The sequence below is a fragment of the Choloepus didactylus genome, chromosome 11, assembly GCF_015220235.1.
Source record: "Choloepus didactylus isolate mChoDid1 chromosome 11, mChoDid1.pri, whole genome shotgun sequence".
NCBI lineage: Eukaryota > Metazoa > Chordata > Mammalia > Pilosa > Megalonychidae > Choloepus > Choloepus didactylus.
The window spans coordinates 79,508,807-79,527,106 of NC_051317.1; the positions used below are offsets into that span (position 1 = coordinate 79,508,807).

At 39.6% G+C, this 18,300-nt stretch overlaps 1 pseudogene; it reads left to right on the forward strand.

Annotated features, from left to right (window-relative positions):
* The first annotated feature begins 6,304 nt into the window (after positions 1-6,304).
* LOC119506062 lies at positions 6,305-17,715 on the forward strand (annotated as a pseudogene).
* Positions 17,716-18,300: the final 585 nt, after the last annotated feature.

The following is an 18,300-nucleotide window of genomic DNA, read 5'->3' on the forward strand; positions in this document are numbered from 1 at the left end:
AAAAATAAAGGAAAAAAGTAAAATGTGAATAAAATAAAATTCAATAAAAAATTCAGACAATACACCAATGCTGAGTCCCACACCATTTCCTTATATCCCCCCCTTACAGACATTTAGCTTTGGTTTATTGCTTTTGCTACAATTAATGGAAGCATATTGCATGTTACTGTTAACTTAGACTCTAGCTTGCATTGATTGTATTTTTTCCTGATACCGCCCCATTTTCAACACCTTGCAAAATTGACATTCATTTGTTCTCCCTTGTGTAAAAATGTTCTTACATTTCTACATTTAATCACAAACATTGACCAAGCTAGGTTTCACTAAGTTATACAGTCCCAGTCTTTATCTTCTACCTTTCCTTCCAGTATCATACATAACCCCCCTACCCTTCCTCTTTCAACTGTACTTACAGTCATCTTTGTTCAGTGTACTTATAATATTCTGCTACCATCACACAGTATTGAGCTATCCATTACTGGATCTATGCAACCAATCTCCTTGAACATTCTATACTCCTTCAGCATCGAATGCCCAATCTCTACCATCTTTCTGTCTCTTGATATAGTCATTTCAACAGTCTTCTCCAAACCTCTCTCTCCTGTCTTTTCCTATCTGTCTGTAGCACTCCCTTTAGTATTTCTTGTAGAGGAAGTCTCCTGTTCACAAACTCTCTCAGTGTCTGTTTATCTGTAAGTATTCTAAACTCTCCCTTATTTTTCAGGAAAATTTTGCTGGGTATAGGATTCTTGGCTGGCAGTTTTTCTATTTCAGAATCTTGAATATATCACACCACTGCCTTCTTGCTTCCGTGGTTTCTGCTGAGAGATCTGCACTTAATCTTATTGAGCTTCCCATGTATGTGATGGATTGCTTTTCTCTTGCTGCTTTCAGAATTCTCTTTGTTTTTGACATTTGACAATCTGATTAGTGAGTGTCTTGGAGTAGATCTATTTGGATCAATTCTTTTTGGGGTACACTGTGCTTCTTTGACCTGTAATTTTATGTGCTTCATGTTGTCAATCTGTTCCTTGAAACTCTGCTCATATTTTTCTATTCTTTCCTCCATCCTGTCCTCTAGTTTAATCCTTTCTTCTGTCTCTCCAAGTCTGCCATTGTATGTCTCCATTGTGTTTTTCATCTCTTCTATTGTGCCTTTCATTCACATAAGTTCTGCCATTCATTTTTTTCAAGCTTACAAATTCTTCCTTATGGTTACCCAGTGTCTTCTTTGTATCCTTCATCTCCTTTGTCACATTTTCTTTCAACTCATTGATTTGATTTAGAAGATTTGTTTGAACATCTTTAATTAGTTGTTTCAACTTCTGAATCTCAGTTGAGGTGTCAGTTAGTTCTTTGACTGGTCCATATCTTCATGTTTCCTGGTGTGGCTCATGATTTCTTGCTGTCTAGTCATCTGATTTTCTTGATTAGTTTATTCTTCAGGCTGTTTTCTCTCTTTTGCCTAGGGTTTTCTTATTGGTTGTCTTTGATCTCTGTCTTTTCTTTGTTTCTCTCATTGGCCAGTTGTCAGATTGGCTCTTTCTCCCAATTATCCCCCCAGAATCAGTTACCCACCGTGACCTGCCACAGGGATAGGAAGTAGGCACTGGGCCCCCCAGCAAGTTCACTGTGAGTGGTAATACAAATCTGCTGGCTTCCAGTGGTGCTCTGTTTTTGGCTGGTCAGCAAGACCTGGGTTTGTTTTAGAGCCCCACTTTAACAGTTGGGTCTTCCGTACTTCTCAGCCAAAACAGGGCCGGGTTTCTGTACAGGGCATGTAGACCAGTTCCTGTGGTCCTAAGAAAGGGTCTGGAACATCTGTTTAAAAGTGTTTCAATTCTCTTGCACCTTCTGGACTCAGAAGCAGATGGTGCTGTTCAGTAACTTAATCATCCTCAGAGGCTGCTTTGCCTCTGTGCACAGGCTGCCTCTACACAGGTGAGCTGAAACTGCGGATTCCTATGCCCTCACTTTGCCAGCTGCAATCTGGCTCAATGTGTGACTACACCTGTGACAAAGTACTCCCTCATCTGACCCAGTAGTCCAGCCATCCCAAAGGCAAGGAAACAGCCACTGGCTGCTGCTTCCCTCAATGGTGGGGGAAGGGTTTTCAGACCCAGTGCTGGAAACATAGTCTCTGTCCAAGTTTTCTCAGTCTCTTTGTCCCTCACTGACCTGGGCCTTGAAATATCCTCCCCTGTTCCCCAGGTCTTCAAATGGTGGGGGTATGTCTCACTGCTGTGAGAGATTTTATAGATTGTGACCCTGGTTAGAGGGGTCCCATCTGCTGATTCTGTGCCTTTCCCACACTGAGACCAAATGAGGGGCTGGGGAGAGGACTAGCTGGTCTGGGCTGGAAGATTCCAACCTGATATTTCTTCTCTTTCTTCAATTTGGCATCTGCAGGGTCCTTCTCCAGTCTATATCCTCCTCCAGAGTTTTGAACAATTCAGAATTGTTCTTTTTTTTCATTGAATCTCTGGATAGAAGTTTTCAGTGGCTGTTTGCATTGCCATGTTGATGACATCACCCTCACAATTTTTTTTTTTTTAATGCTGTGATATTTTCAACCAAGAGTGGAAAACAATTGGGGCTAAATGCTATGTTGAAGTAAAATAACATGATTGCTCCCCCCTCTGCCTGAAATCTTCTCTCTCTCTCTCTCTTTCTCTCTCTCTCTGTCTCACACACACATGCATGCACACACACACAATAAATGCTTCTCTCATTGTCATCTGTGAGGATGTCCACAGGGGAAAATTTCCAAACTAGACAAGCCTGGGAAAGCATTTTTATATACCTGACCTGAGTTAATATCATCCCTGAAGAAATTCCCAGTTTAATATTTAACTCCATGTTCTTCTTAAAGAGACAATATAGTAGTAGGAAAAAATCTGGGGGAAAATTTTCACCCACCAAGGGCACCATAGTTCTATTTATCTGCAGAACCCTGACTAATACACATGGCAATACAGGGGCTTCATGTCAGATAGGAGGGATCCTCACTCTGTGCCATGGATGTGAATAGGAGTGATATTTAAAATATATTAAAAAGAAAAAAATATGATTTAGGGAGTTATCTATGAAGCCAGCATAACACTAATACTAAAATCTGATAAAAATAGCACACAATAATGAAAAGTACAGACAAGTCTTACTGAGGAATATGTAGGCAAATATCCTAATAAGAATAAGGGAAAACAGAATACAGTAATATATTAAAAATAACATCATAAATCAATTAGGGCTTGTTTCAGGACTACAAAGGAGGTTTAATTTATCCAATACATTTTGGAATAGCAATTAATGGAGTGTATCACATTAGGCTATTAAAGGAAAGTAGCTATACGATTATCTGGATAGAGGTCAAAAGATAGCCAATGAAATTCAACATCCATTTCTGATAAAACACACATATATACACATATACAAAAACATAAGCTTTTAAAACCAGGTATAGAAGAAAATTTGCTTATTTTGATAAAGAGAATTTGTCAAAGAAATTATTTAAATAATTATTGCGCATACTTAAATAGCAATACCTCTGGTGTTTGCACATTAAGTCAGAAATAAGACAAATAGGACTTATATTACACAATTATCTAATACTTATCTGGAGAGCCCAACAAATTCAATTAGACAGGTGTAAATAGTGGAAACAGGTGATCATTATTTGCTATATGATTAACTTCCTAAAAAAAACTAAAGCAAAACAAAAAACAATTAAGAACATAAGAAAGAATTTAGGCAGGTATTCAGTTAAAAGATAAATATTTAAATAGCAAGTAATTTTGTATACAAGAAATAGTTTAGATATAGAAACAATAGTTTTTATGCAGTTGTAAATGGAATCTTTTTTTAAATTATATTTTCTTAAGACTTCCCTGAAAAAAATAACTTTTTGAAAAACATAAAAGATTTAAATAAATGGATTTATGTACTGCATTTCTGGATAAGCAGATTCAGTATTATATAAATTTTAATTCTTTCCAAACAATCTATAAATTTAACACAATTCCAATTTAAAGTCCTAATAGCACTTTTGGTGGGGGAGTAGGGACCAAAATTGATTATAACTTCTTTGGAAGAATAAATGCATGAGAAGATTATTGAGTAGAGATTTGCCCTTCCAGATATCCAAACATAATTAAGGCTACAGTAATTAAAACACTCTGGATATGACATAGGTATAGAAAAAGAGATCAGTGAAACAGAATATAGAGTCTAGATCCAAACATGTATGGGTCATATGGGTTTAGTGTAAAATATAAAGGCAGAATTTAAAATTAACTGGAATACTTTAATATGTAGCAATCTGATATATTTCATATTTTAATATGTAGCATTGAAATAATTGGCTAATTGGAAAGAAAAAAGTTAAATCCATTTCTTGGGAATTTATTTTTGTACAAGATGAAAGATAGGATATTTGTTGGTTCTTTTTCTTTTTACATTTAAAAGTACAGGATAAAAAAAATACTGGACAAGCAGTTTTATACTCTTGAGGTGGAGGAGGCTTTTCCAAGCTCATATAAAACAAAAAGCAGTAAAGGAAAAGATTAATTTTGTGACTTTTACTTTTACAGAAGCATATACCACTTTAAATTGATTCTTTCAATATAAGGGACTAATTTAAAAGTGTTATAAAATATTCTCAACATATATCACAAAGGGCTGATATTTGTAATATATAAAAAAATTTGTAATATTCAGTTAGAAAAAATAAACACCCCAAAAGAAAAATGGATGCAAATTAAGCAAGCATTAGTACATAAAATACAAATGACCAATTATCTGAAAAGATGCTGCTAAAATTCAATAATAAAGAAATACAAATTTTAGAAAGCAAGATTTATTTTAACCTATTAAATTAATAAGAGTGGTAATAGTGCTGATATATGTGTGGCAAAACAGGTGCTCTCATACCAGCTGGCAGGCAAATAAATTGTAACATTATTGAAGATAATCTGTTCATAATCTGAAATTTTTGCTGTATGTGCCTTTTGAGTTAATATTTCTAATTCTAGCAATTTATCCTAAAGGAATTATAGGGAAGATGTGCAAAGAAATATGGTATAAAGGTGTTTTTTTTTGCATTTATTATAATAGCAAATGAATGAAAATAACATAATGTCTAACAATGGATAATTAAGTAAATGAATTATGGTCCATCCACACAACAAAACACATTAAGATATTTTTAAATGAAGTAGATCTTAATGACATAGCAAAATGTCCCCAATACCTGATGTTTTAATTTGCTAGCTGTTAAAACAAATACTATACAGTGGATTGGCTTAAACAACAGGAATATATTGGCTCACAGTTTTGAGGCTAGGAGAAGTCCAAAACTGAAGCATCAGCAAGGCGATGCTTTCTCCCAAAGACTATGGGGTTCTGGGGCTGGCTTCAGGGAATCCTTTGTCCTTGGCTTTCCATCACATGGTGATGTCTTCTCCTTTCTCTTCACATTCCATGGGACTCCAGATTCTGTCTGTTCCCCACGTCTTCCCTCTGTCTGACTTTCAGTGTTTATAAAGGACTCCAGTAATCTGGATTAAAGCCCAACCTGATTCAGTTGGGCAACACTTTAGCTGAAGTAACATCTTGAAGAGATCGTAATTAAAATTGGCCCACACCCACCAGAATGCAGATCAAGACCAAAGTGGGGTACACAATTCAATCCCCAACACCTTAAAATGAAATAAAATGATTACGGATCAATATGTATAGCATGATCCAATTTACGTTTTAAAAACATGTTGATATATATAAGTATAAAAATATAGACTATATATAATACTAATTTATCTGTTATAGGGATTTATAATTATAAAATGACTCATTCTATTGTATTGCTTTTAATTTTTACAATTAAAACAGATATTTTAAAAGAGAAATGTGAGGAAATAACAAAGGCATTTGTCACAATATCTCCTTGGTTTCACGAATAAAAAGCTGACCATTTGCTGGATTTACTAATTTCACTATGCATTATGACATCTACAAGAACCCAGTGGAGAATGTGTCATTACTAGTGAAAATGGAATTGGTCAGCCCAGTTATTGGAATTTCTCATGTAATCTATAACATCAACAACCACAGAATCACCATCCAACTGTATCACATCATGTCTTCTGCAGAATCCACATGCACTGAAGCCACTAACTACAACTTAAACCAGTCAGCTTTGGCTAAAGCTGCATGAGATGTGGGTATGAAAGCCTAGCCCTGGACTTGTTTGTCATTGACCGGGGTGTATGTCATTGACCCTCAGTTGGAGAATCACTCTGAAACGAGGATGCCAGCAGCAGAAGAAAGGGACAGGCAACCCAGCCCTCCATCAAAGGATCTGACCACTGTGGGCATGCCAGTCTCGGTGCCAGGAAATGCAAAGATGACAAAGCCAGCTGGTCAGAATTCAACATGAGGCCAGCAGTATACATCTTAATTTGAGGTTCCAGAGCCAAAAGTCATCTAGTGATAATACAAAACTAACAGCCTAGCAGAGAGGATGCCCTGCCTTTTCTCTGCCTTATTTGAGTCCTGTTTGGAGCCACGACTGTGCCTGTCACAGCACAGGAGTGTGAGATCTCAATTCAGAGCCAAGTCCTTACCCCCACTGCAGCTGGGGGCATGAAGTGGTACCCTGAATGGAGGTTTCATAGAGAAGTGGTGCTGGTTCAGTTCCTCCTCCCAGTTCCTAGTGAACTTATGAGAGGGGATGCATCTGGCTCAGGCTGAAAAGGTAATGTTACCACAATCCATCCCTTGATGTATAAAGAGAACAGAGACAGAGTACGTGAGAGCTGCCTACTTTATCTCCATGGGAACCTGACTTCCTGAGTAAGAAAGTGCACTCAACCATCAATCACCTTTCTTTTCTCAGCCCGGGAACTCCTGCCTTTTCTCAGCACTCCTGCCAAGTGATGAGAGTCACATTCCAATGGACTTTTTCCACATGGTGGGTTGACATTGCCAAACCTCGTCCATTATGTCCTCTGCAGGTAGGCAGGCCCAGAATGAGAAGCACCTTGAGTAAGGGCTGTGAATTGCAGCTGCCTCAAAGGTCAAAATCCCAAAACCTCAGTGGCTTAACAGAGCAATAGCTTATTCTTGCTTATGTAAAATCTCATGGGTTGGGGGGCACTTCCTCCATCTTGTAGCTTGCCATGTTATACCTGGTTTCCAAGGTCTCTGCTACAGGCAGGATGAAGGAGGAACACTAATCTGAACCCATTGGCCTGGAAGAGGCATACTCCATTTTCACTCAAAATTCAATGTCAGAATTCTCATGTGATTCCAACCTAAATGCTAAGAAAGCTGGGAAATGTAGGGGTATACATGGAATAGTCAGTGTGAACCAATTGTCTTTGGCACATTCATGAAATTGGAAATGTTTCATGAAATTTCAAAGTGGAAGAGCACAGTGGAGCAGTAGAAAGAGCCCTTGACCAGCAGGCACAGGGTTCCAGAGGCATGTCTGCTACTGACTCTGTAACTCATCGCTCCCATTTGTAGAAGAAGTGAGGTTGCATGACCCACAATGTTTTTTCCAGGTCAAAAAAGTTTCGATTCTATGTCTTGAGAAGGCAGCACATGGATGGTCTCTAAGCATTTTACAAGGATTCCACACCTAGGAAGCCCTAATGGAGAAAGCATTGGTAGCTTCTCTCCTTCTAGCACCTGTACCTCATGGCACCGTGTAGGACGCTTGGGAAGTTATTCCCAAGCTATTCCCAGGAACTGTCAATTAACTGGTCTTGCCGTCTGAGGAGCTCCTCAGAGTACTGTAGAGGACCTCATTTCTGCTAAATAAGATCAGCAACAAATCCCTGTTCATATTGTTAAAACAGATGTGGGGCAGGGACAGCCTTCTAATTTCCTAGTCTATACACACATGCATCCCCTCTCTATTCACAAACACAGAGTTTCTACTATAGGCAAGATATTGTATTTTCAGATGTTATTTTGATTTTTAGGCACTGAATGGGGTTGTACTACATGAACTTCAAGGTCCCTTCTTTATGAAGACTTAACAATTATGATTCTTCTGGTGGTTAATTTCATGTGTCAGCTTGGCTGAGTTATGATGTCCAGTTGTTTGGTCAAGCACTGACCTGCTTGCAACTGTGAGTATATTTCGTAGATTGGATTTGCCTCTATCATCACATGAAATGCATCTGTAATCAATAAAGGGGATTGCCCTCAGCAATGAGGGGTGTCTCTTCATCCAATCAGTTGGCGGTCTTAAAAGCCAGAACTGAAGATTTCGGAGGTCAGAAGAAGGATTTCTTCCTCAACTTTAGCATTGGCTTTTGTCAGAATTGCCAGCCAGCCAACTTCCCCAGGAGAGTTTAGACTAAGGACTTCAGCATCACTTTTATCAGTTTCCAGCTTGCAGCCAGTCTGGAATTGCTGGCCTTCAAGGTTGTGTGAGCCAATATCTTACAATGAATTGATAGATAGATAGATGATAGATAGATAGATGGATGATGGATACAGATAGATCCTATTGGCTCGCTTTCTCTGGAGAACGCTGACTAATATCCCTCCCTCGAGAGGCAGCAGAATGCAGTGGTTGGGAGCATGGCCTGTGGAGCTCAAGATCATACCTCAGCTCTAGCACTGTCATAGTTGGGTTCCCTGGGAAGCAGACTCTGAATCTGGGTTTAAGCAGATTCTGAATCTGATTTACTAGTGAGTGCTCCTGGGATTGATTGTTATGGAGGGAAAAGGAAAGAAGCAAGAGTATACAAAGGGAAAAGCTGGTCTGCAATGCAGCCTCAGCAAAGGCCTCAGCCAACCCCTCAGGGACATGGAGCTGAGATGAACCTTCAGAGTTATCCCAAGATGACATGAGGGGGGATGCACATTTGTATCCCTGTGTTGATTAGTCATTGAATGTGGACTGCCCTGGGAAGTGGGCACGGCCCTGGGCAAGGCAAGGCAAGGGAAATACCAAAGCGGGCTGTCTGCCAGCCACACTCCCAGCAGCTGGAGGTGTAAGTCCTTTTTTCTAAAAGGGGATCTGAGCAATATTCCAGTATCACAATATCCCTACAAGCACTTACTAGTTATATGACCTTGGGCAAGTTTCTTAGCCTTTTTCTTTTTCTTTTTTTTTTATTATATTACTTAGCCTTTTTATCTAAGTGTTACAAATGAGGAAATTGAGGTACTATAGTGGTATCTACTTCACAGCATGTTTGTGATAATGAAGTGAGTTTGCACATGTAATAGCACTTACTGAGTGCTTTCTATATCCCTGGCATTGTTCTAAGAGTTATTCAAATGTGCCTCTCATGACACCATAATAACAGGGATTTTTAAATTTGGAGATTAACTGTGACTGCAGAATCTTCTGGGAGATCAGAACAGTATCCCTAAGACACCCATGTATGGCCAGCCTGTTGTTGATTCCTCAGAGGCCCAGACTCCCAGCCCAGATACCTAGCCTCAAGGCTTTGCATCACTTCACATTCTTCTCTAATGCTAAAACCACAAAAAGCTCTAGGAAAAAACCATTGTAATTTTACCTAAAATGCCCTTTTTAATGCTTCCACATGTGATCAACTGATCTCTCCCAATATCATGGGAAAATAAATGTTCTACACCTTATAAGGAAAAACATCTAAGAGTCTTTGAACTTAGTCCCACATTCTCTGTATTCTTCAAGGCACTGGGAGAATGTATCTTTGATCTACTGGAAGAGTCCCCAGCCTCTCCTCCCACAGGGCTAGAAGGTACATTTCTCAGGGAGGGACATATTCAAGGTTTGTTCAAAGTTGGACCTAATGGAAACAGAGTCTCAGCCAACATCTGCACTCATTCTGGGTTATTTGCTTAGGAACAAAATTATGATTGATGAAGTCTAAGGCTAGAGAATAGGGGCCTGCAGGAAACAAAAGAAAGACTGAATTTGCTGGGGTGAATATTCTAGTCTTCTGTGTTGATGTGGGGTGGACAACTGGATAATAGGTAATGGGAACTTTCTGAAAGCTCAGAGCACATCCTGTGTCTTCCTCATCTCTCTGTGAAGAAGCCTCCCCTGTCTCCCCTTTAAAGTAGGGACAGCATTGCCTGCCTCTGACTTGTCTTGGGAGACAAGGGTTCAAGTCCTTCTCCAGACTAGCTGCATTACTTACTGCCTGGATCTGAGTGCTGAGACTATGTCGTCACTCTAAAAGTCATCCAGATCTTATCCACAGCCCGTTTTGCCATCAGGGCAAGTCAAATGGAAATGTGTACTACATGGAAACCTCAAATTATTTTCCTTTCTTATAACCAATAAACTTTGCTTTCTCCTGCTCAGCCCAACTGCCATCTTCCCCTCCCCTGGCATTCTTCTGCACCCCTTCCCTGATTTGACGGGTGATGTTGGTTCCAACTTTTTCCATGTTTCCATACAAGCAAAACAGTTGTTTTCAATTACCTTCCACAGCATAGCAGAAAATTTCTGAGAACAGCTTTCTAGTTTTCAACTGACCGTGGCAATAGCAGCCTCTGGGAAGAACTCTTTCCAGGAAGAACGCAAACCTCACTTACTCAGGAAGCAATCTGAAGCTTCTTTTTTCCATTTTGCACACACATACACACACACACACACACAGTTTTGGGGGCTTTCCTCTGCTCATAGGGAGGGGCTGCTTCCTCGACAAAGTGTTTTTTAAGCAGGTCTTCCAGGGGTCAGGACCGAGGTGCCACAAGATAGGCTTCTGGTTTCCAGAACTGGGAGGAAAACCAAGAAAAGCAGGAGCAAGGCCCAAGACTTTTACCATGATAAAGTGTGGGAAATGCTGGCCAAACTGGGGCCCTCACGGCTCACAGAACCCTAAGCCGCTCCTTCATCTGTAACAGAAAGACAACCTCAAAGAAGCCTGCCTATAGTAATGATGGAAGAAAATAAGAAGACAGTGTGATGATGTGGAAGTAGCATGATGATATATGTCAGGAAAGTGGGGTACTAGGCCTAGCTCAGCCACAGACTCTCTATCTTGTGCTGGGTACTGTCCATGTGTTCCTCCAGATCCACTTTTCACCCTTCTCTACTCTGCTCTCTGCTCTGAGAAGCTGTTCTCTGTGGATAGCATCAGGGGGGAACTGGCCCTCTGGCTCCCGGTGTTCAGTCAACAGGAGGCCCTGGCAGGAGTTCAGAAGAAGGGAGGAGGGTGAGATCAGGGTATTCATTCTCCTGGCTTCCTCTTTACGGTTCTCTAAGGTTGGCTGCTTCTAACTGCAGCCACAGCTCCTCGCAGATGGCTCTCTCCATACAGCCACTCTCTCCAAGTTCCAGGAACCAATCCTTCCTTTTGTCCATTTCGGTTGAAGGGTGGTAATGGCTCCTTGCCAGCCCTGGGGAAACTGCACCATATTTGTTCTTTTTTCTAAACCCTGCCCACATCTCTGTGGAGTCTTCTGTTAGATGCTTCTTAAGTACTCAGTTTGGGTCTGCCTTCTGTTTCATCTTTATGCTCTTTCTAGGGGTAGGGACTCTGAACTTCCTAGTGCCTCTCAATATAGTCTCATAGAGGGGAATGATATATGAAAACAATGACTTTGCTTTCCCAGACTTGGAAACTGAAGCCCAGAGAAGTAACCCATTTATCTGGTCCACCTCCCTTTAACCACATTCTGAAGGTGATTCTGGCAACCACTGGGGAGAGGATGGGGAGACAGAGGGTGACGTGTTAAGCCCCCCACCCAGGCTTCAGCTACAGCAGCTCTGTTTTATCTGCTTAACAAAATTGTAGGCAGGCACTCTAAAATATTGGAGACTGGAGATAATAGCTGAAAAGCACTGGGGTGTTGAGAGAAAACCCCATATGTAGACGTTGAAATGAATGCAAATTCTGACATTATTTCAGCAGCAGAATCCTTATTCTAGGAACAACAGAAGGAACATGGAATAGGAACTCTTTGCAGTGCCAGCCCACGACACCCCTATTTTTAGAAGTGACTCCCTTATAGAGCTCTGAGAAAAGCGTGACAATATGGTCATATTCTTTACCAAGGAATTTCTGGCCCCCATTCCTAGCCTCTTCCAATTGGAATCAAGTGGACACCTGGCCCAGGAAGAATTAATCCATAGGCTAGATTGAGAAAATTATTTGCTTTCTCTTGAGAATATGTCCTAAGGTGACCCCGAATTGTAGTCAGATGATACTATGCCCTGAACCACAGAGTCCTGTAGCATGGGGGAAAAGTAAATGCCCAGACAATCTAGAGGCTTCAGCTATTTGAAATTGTAAGGACACAGAAACTAAGAATCTTGTGGCAGAAGCCAGTCCACTGCCAGGGAACTAGAGCAGACCACAGAGAGTGTGTTTCTTGTTTTCTCCACATGGTTTCTTGTCTCATTTTCTAGTATCTTTGCAGACTTATAAACTGCCTTTATATCCTGACTTTAGGTTCTAAGAGATCCCCCTAAATTTTATCAACAAATGCCCTTTTCTTGAGCTAGATTGATAACTGAATAAATAAATAAATGGGTGAGAAGGGACAAATCTTGCTTACAGAAGAATTCCAAATAATATATGTCTATATGCCTCGCCATGATGTGGAACTCAACTCCCCTCCACTTGAGTGTGGACTGGACATAGTGACTCACTTTCAAAATTAGAGAATGAAAAGGAAAAAGTAGTGACTTCACAGTGGAAAGTCCTGGCAGACCTCACTTTAACCAACTTATCAAGGTTGGTATTACCAGTGATAAATCATGTGGATATCATATCCTTCCTGATATGATGTGATGAAGAGGGCACTTCACTTTTGTGGTATTTTTCCCCCAAAAATCCATAACTCCACCCTAATAATGAAAAAAAAAAAAAAAAACATCAGACAAGTACAAATTGAGGGACAGTCTACAAAATAACTGACCAGTACTCTTAAAATTAGGAAGACTAAGAAACTGTCACAGATTGAAAGAGACTATGGAGACATGGAGACAAAAAGCAAATGCTGTTATGAATTTGATCCTGGCTCAGAAAAAAGGACATTAGCAGAAAAGTTGGTGAAATCTGAATAAAGTCTGTAGTTAATTAATAGTGTTTTGCCAATGTTGATTTCTTGGTTTTGCTAAACATACCATTGTTATATAAGATGTTAATATTCTGAGAAGCTGGATGAAGGTACCAGAAACTCTCTGCACTATCTTTTCAACTTTTTTGTAAAACTAAAATTATTTAAAAAAGAAAAGTTTTTTTCTTTTTTTTTTTAAAGCAGGCTATTGAGTAGCTAATTGAATGTCCAGGAACACCATAGAACCAGTCTTGGTAGCTGCAAAGACAGGACCTATATCAAATTCATACTGAAGATTGGTCCAACAATGAGTCCATGGCCACCACTGGGTATAGACACCACAGGCTTCACACCAACATAGAGTACTGTCATTGCTGCCTCTGGAAACTGGATACAGCTTTTGCTATTGCCAGCTGTCACCAGAATGGGTCTAGATAGTCCCTGCTTCTTTACATCAATGGCTTTTGATTTAGGCAACCTGTTTCCACATTAGCTGCAGGGATGCTAGAAAGTGAGTACCTGGCATTTCAGCTTCTATTCCTTGGTGTGGGCTCTCCCTCATAAAGGAGATTTCCCAAATCTAGGAGTCTTGTTCTGATGCTCGGTGGCCATGGTGGTTTGAAACTGTATGTACCCCAGAAAAACATGTTCTTAATTTAATCCATTCCTGTGGGTATGAACCCATTGTAAGTAGGATCTTTTGATGAAGTTACTTCAGTTAGCTGTGGCCTCAGTCAGGATGGATCTTAATCCTATTACCAGAGTCCTTTATAAATGGAGTGAAATTCAGACAGAGGGACGAAAAGCCACAGAGGGAGCATCCAGAAGTTGGACATCAGTGGAATCCAGAAGAGATGGGAGAGACCCAGAGACACCGCCATGTGCCTTTTCATGTGACAAACGAAGAATAAAGGATTGCCAGCATCCAGCCCCAGAACCCCAGTCTTTGGGAAAAAAGCATTGCCTTGATGATGCCTTGATTTGGATTTTCTTTTAGCCTCAAAACCATAAGATAATAAATTCCCATTGTTTAACCTGACCCATTTCATGATACTTGCTTGAGAATCACAGGAAACTAAAACAGTAGCCAAAAAGAAAGACAAATATTCATTATGGTGATTAAGATCACATCAAACTGGACTGGTCAGAGAAGACCCCTTGAAGGAGGCAGAATGTAGAGAGGGCACTATTTTAGTGAAGCCAAGTTTGTAATACAATCCAGCATCACCTGGCACACAGCATGGTAGGCGAGGTGGGAATCTGATAAATGGAAATGCATCATTCTCACGTAAACCTTATATTGGATAAGTAGGACATAAGATGTAAGCATTAAATAGCTTCATCTTCCTCAATCAGCTTTGTGGGACCCTGTCTGACAGATTTTCAGTCAGGGGAGAGGAAGTCCTCAAGAATTTTCTGGTCACTCTTGGATAATAAAGACACTTCTGTGGTCACTTAAGTGTTTTAAGTCATAAATCACAATCTCAGATTAGTAATTAAAATGTCCAGTATCATGTAATAGTCAAAATTTTAAATTTGTTTTTAAGTTGAGGCTCCCTCCTGCCTCTTCTTCAGGCCTGAAGTCAGGGAAGGAAATGGTCTCTCTTTCATCACATTTGTCCCTTCCTCCTCCGGCTAATCATGGCTTCTGACCCCGCAAGGGTTGAAGCACAGTGAAGGTGAGGAGGTCAAGGGAGCAGACAGCTTCCTACTTGACTGATACTGCCCTAAGATTCAGAATCTGTGATCTCTGTTTTTGCAGACAACTAAAAGCTAACTTTTCTCATGACCTTTGATATGGTTCTTCAGAGCTTTGGGTGAGATCTTGCCTACAATTTCATTGGCAGGATAAATACAACCATTTTCTGTGGGTCACTTACTTTTTCTTCATTCCCTAGAAATCCATCAGCCCTGTCATCCCACCCCCCACCCAGAGCTTCTCTCTGCTTAGGTCTCTATTCCCCTGTAGGCCACCATCCAGGACAGGACCTAAGATGACTCCTTGATAGCCTGCTCTCTAGATCCACATCTGGTCCACAGGAAACAATCATTTATTCATTCATTGGCCTGACAGATCCTGGAAGAGAAGGCCATCTAATATGTGCACCACTCTGTTGTACACCTGAAGGTACAAAGCAACTAGTAAAAAGCAACTGGTCAGTCTACTTCTCACCCTGTAAATTATTCTTCTGTGCTCCTCGGATGCAGAGAACATAAACTAACCTCTGCATATAGGCCAATTGAAGTTCCTTTCCCTGAGCTTAAGTTGAAGGCACTCTCATCCTTTCCCTTGAGGGTAGAGGCAGGGAAGTACTCAGGACACAATAACTACTGTCTCTAAAATACTTCTTCAACAGTTTCCAAGTCCTGACTCTTCAGTGGATGAGGAGTTTAAGTTATCTAACCTGTTTTCTATCACTGCTTTTGAAAATATTGCATCATGGCAAAGCTCTTTGCTTTGGACTGTGGTATCTATTGTCTTGAGGTTTCAGCTGAGTCTTTAATTTTAAGACGCTTGGATGTGCATACTTGGTTATTCCATCTGAAAAGTAAACAAAGTTTGTATGATCCCACATGGCTCTCCCAACTTGCTAGAAGAGCCTAACTTCTATTTTAATCTGGGATGAGCTGGGATAGCGACAGCTGAAGACACAGCCATCTAGTGTGTATAGTATGTGGTCAACTCCTCTAGCATAGTCCTGGTGGATACTTCTGCCTCAGAGGGCTATGCAAAGGTAAGTTATCTTCCAAAATGTGATCTGTGCACTAAACCAGAACAAATGATCTGTTTCCTCCTCATAGATGCAAACATTTTAAATGGTCAAATTCATTCTATTTCTATTCTACAACAAATACTCCATTCCCAGCTAAAAAGTCTATGATGTCAATTCAACACACATTCTTCTGCTTGTATTCATGCCCCTGAGAAGAGATGTTTACAGCAAGAGTTCTAATGTAATGCAAAAATCCTCAACAAAGTGCAGGCAAACCAAATTCAGCAATAAATGAAAAGGACTGTACACCATGACCAAGTGGGATTTATCCCAGGGATGCAAGATTGGTTAAATAAACAAAAATCAATTACTGTAATACACCATACCAAAAACAATAAAGGGCAAAACCCATATGATCATATTTATAGATGCAGAAAAGGCATTTAACAAAATCCAACATCCTTTCATGATAAAAACACTCAACAAAATGGGAATAAAAGGGAGCTTCCTCAACCTGATAAAGGGTGTCTACAAAAAACCTACAGCTAATATCATACTTAGTAGTGAAAGACTGAATGCTTCTCCCTTAAGATCAGAAACAAGACAAGATGTCTACTCTTATCACTTCTATTCAACATTGTACTGGAGATTCTAGCAAGGGCAATTAGGCAAGAAAATGAAATAAAAGATACCCAGACTGGAAAATGAAGTAAAACTATCTCTATTTGCAGCTAGCATGATCTTATATATAAAAAATCCTAAGGAATCAATTGACAAAACTATTATAACTAATAAAAGAGTTCAGCAATGTTGCAGGATATACAAAACCAATATACAAAACTCAGCTGTATTTCATTACAGTATCAATGGACAAACCAAAAATGAAAGTAAGAAAGCAATTCCGCTTACAAGAGTATGAAAAATAATAAAATACTTAATACATTTACCAAAGTAGAGCAAGACATTTAATTTGAAAACCACAAAACATTGTTGAGATAAATTAAAGAATATCTAAATAAATAGAAAGACCTCCCATGTTCACGGATCAGAAGACTTAATATTGCTAAGATGCAACACTCCTCAAATTGGTCTACAAATTCAATGCAATCCCAATCAGAACTCAGTTGGCTACTTCTCAGAAACCAACAAGCTGATCCTAGAATTCATATGGAAATCCAAGGGACCCAGAATAGCCAAAACAATCTTGAAAAAGAAGAAAGTTGGAGAACTCACACCTGATTTCAGAATTTATTATAAAGTTATAGTAACCAAGAGAGGGTAGTACTGTCATAAGGATAGGTATATAGATCAATGGAATAGAATTGAAAGTTCAGAAATAATCCCTCATATTTGTAGATAACTCAATTTCAACAAGTATGCCAAGACCATTCAACAGAGAAAGAACAGTCTTTTCCATAAATGGTGAGGGGACAGCTTGATATCCATATGCAAAAGAATGAAATTGGACACCCACCTCACACCATGTACAAAAATTAACTCAGCTTTTCACGAAGATGGCATCAAAAGTGAAGGAAGCCCCTGCCCCTCCCAAACTGAAGACAAAGCAAAGGCTTTGAAAGCCAAGATGGCAGTACTGAAAGGCGTCCACAGCCACAAAAAAAAAGAAGATCTGAATTTCACCCACATTCTGGCTGCCCAAGACGCTGTGTCTCAGAAGACAGCTCAAATATCTTCAGAAGAGAGCCACAAGGAGAAACAAGCTTGACCACTATGCCATCATCAAGTTCCCCCGACCACTGAGTCAGCCATGACAAAGACTGAAGACAACAACACACTTGTGTTCATTGTGGATGTCGAGGCCAACAAGCAGCAGATCAAACAGGCTGTGACGAAGCTCTATGACACTAATGTGGCAAAGGTCAACACCCTGATCAGGCCTGATGGAGAGAAGAAGGCATGTGTTCAACTGGCTCCTGACTATGATGCTTTGGATGCTGCCAACAAAATTGGGATCATCACAACTGAGTCCAGCTGGCAAATTCTAAATATATGTTTTTTTTACCATAAAAAAATTAACTCAAAATGGGTCAAAGACCTGATTGTAAGAACTAAAATTGTAAAACTCTTAGACCAAAAGCAAAAAGCATCATGACTTTGGATTAGGAAATGGTTTCTTAGATATGACATCAAAAATACAAGCAACAAAAGAAAAAATGGATAAATTGTACTTCATCGAAATTTAAAACTTCTGTGATTCAAATGACATCATCAAAAATATTGAAGAAACATCCCACAGAATAGGAGAAAATTTTTTGCCTATAAAATATCTGATAAGGGTCTAGTATTTAGAATGTATTAAGAACTCCTACAATTCCATAACAAAAAGACAACCCAATAAAAATGGGCAAAAGATATGAATAGACATTTTTCAAAAGAAGTTATACAAGTGGCCATGGAGCATATGAAAAGCTGCTCAACATTATTAGCCATCAGAAAAATGCAAATCAAAACCACAGTAGGATACCTCTTTATATTCACTAGGAGAGCTAAAATAAAAAAGATAGATAAATAACAAGTATTGGTGAAGATGTGGAGAAATCAG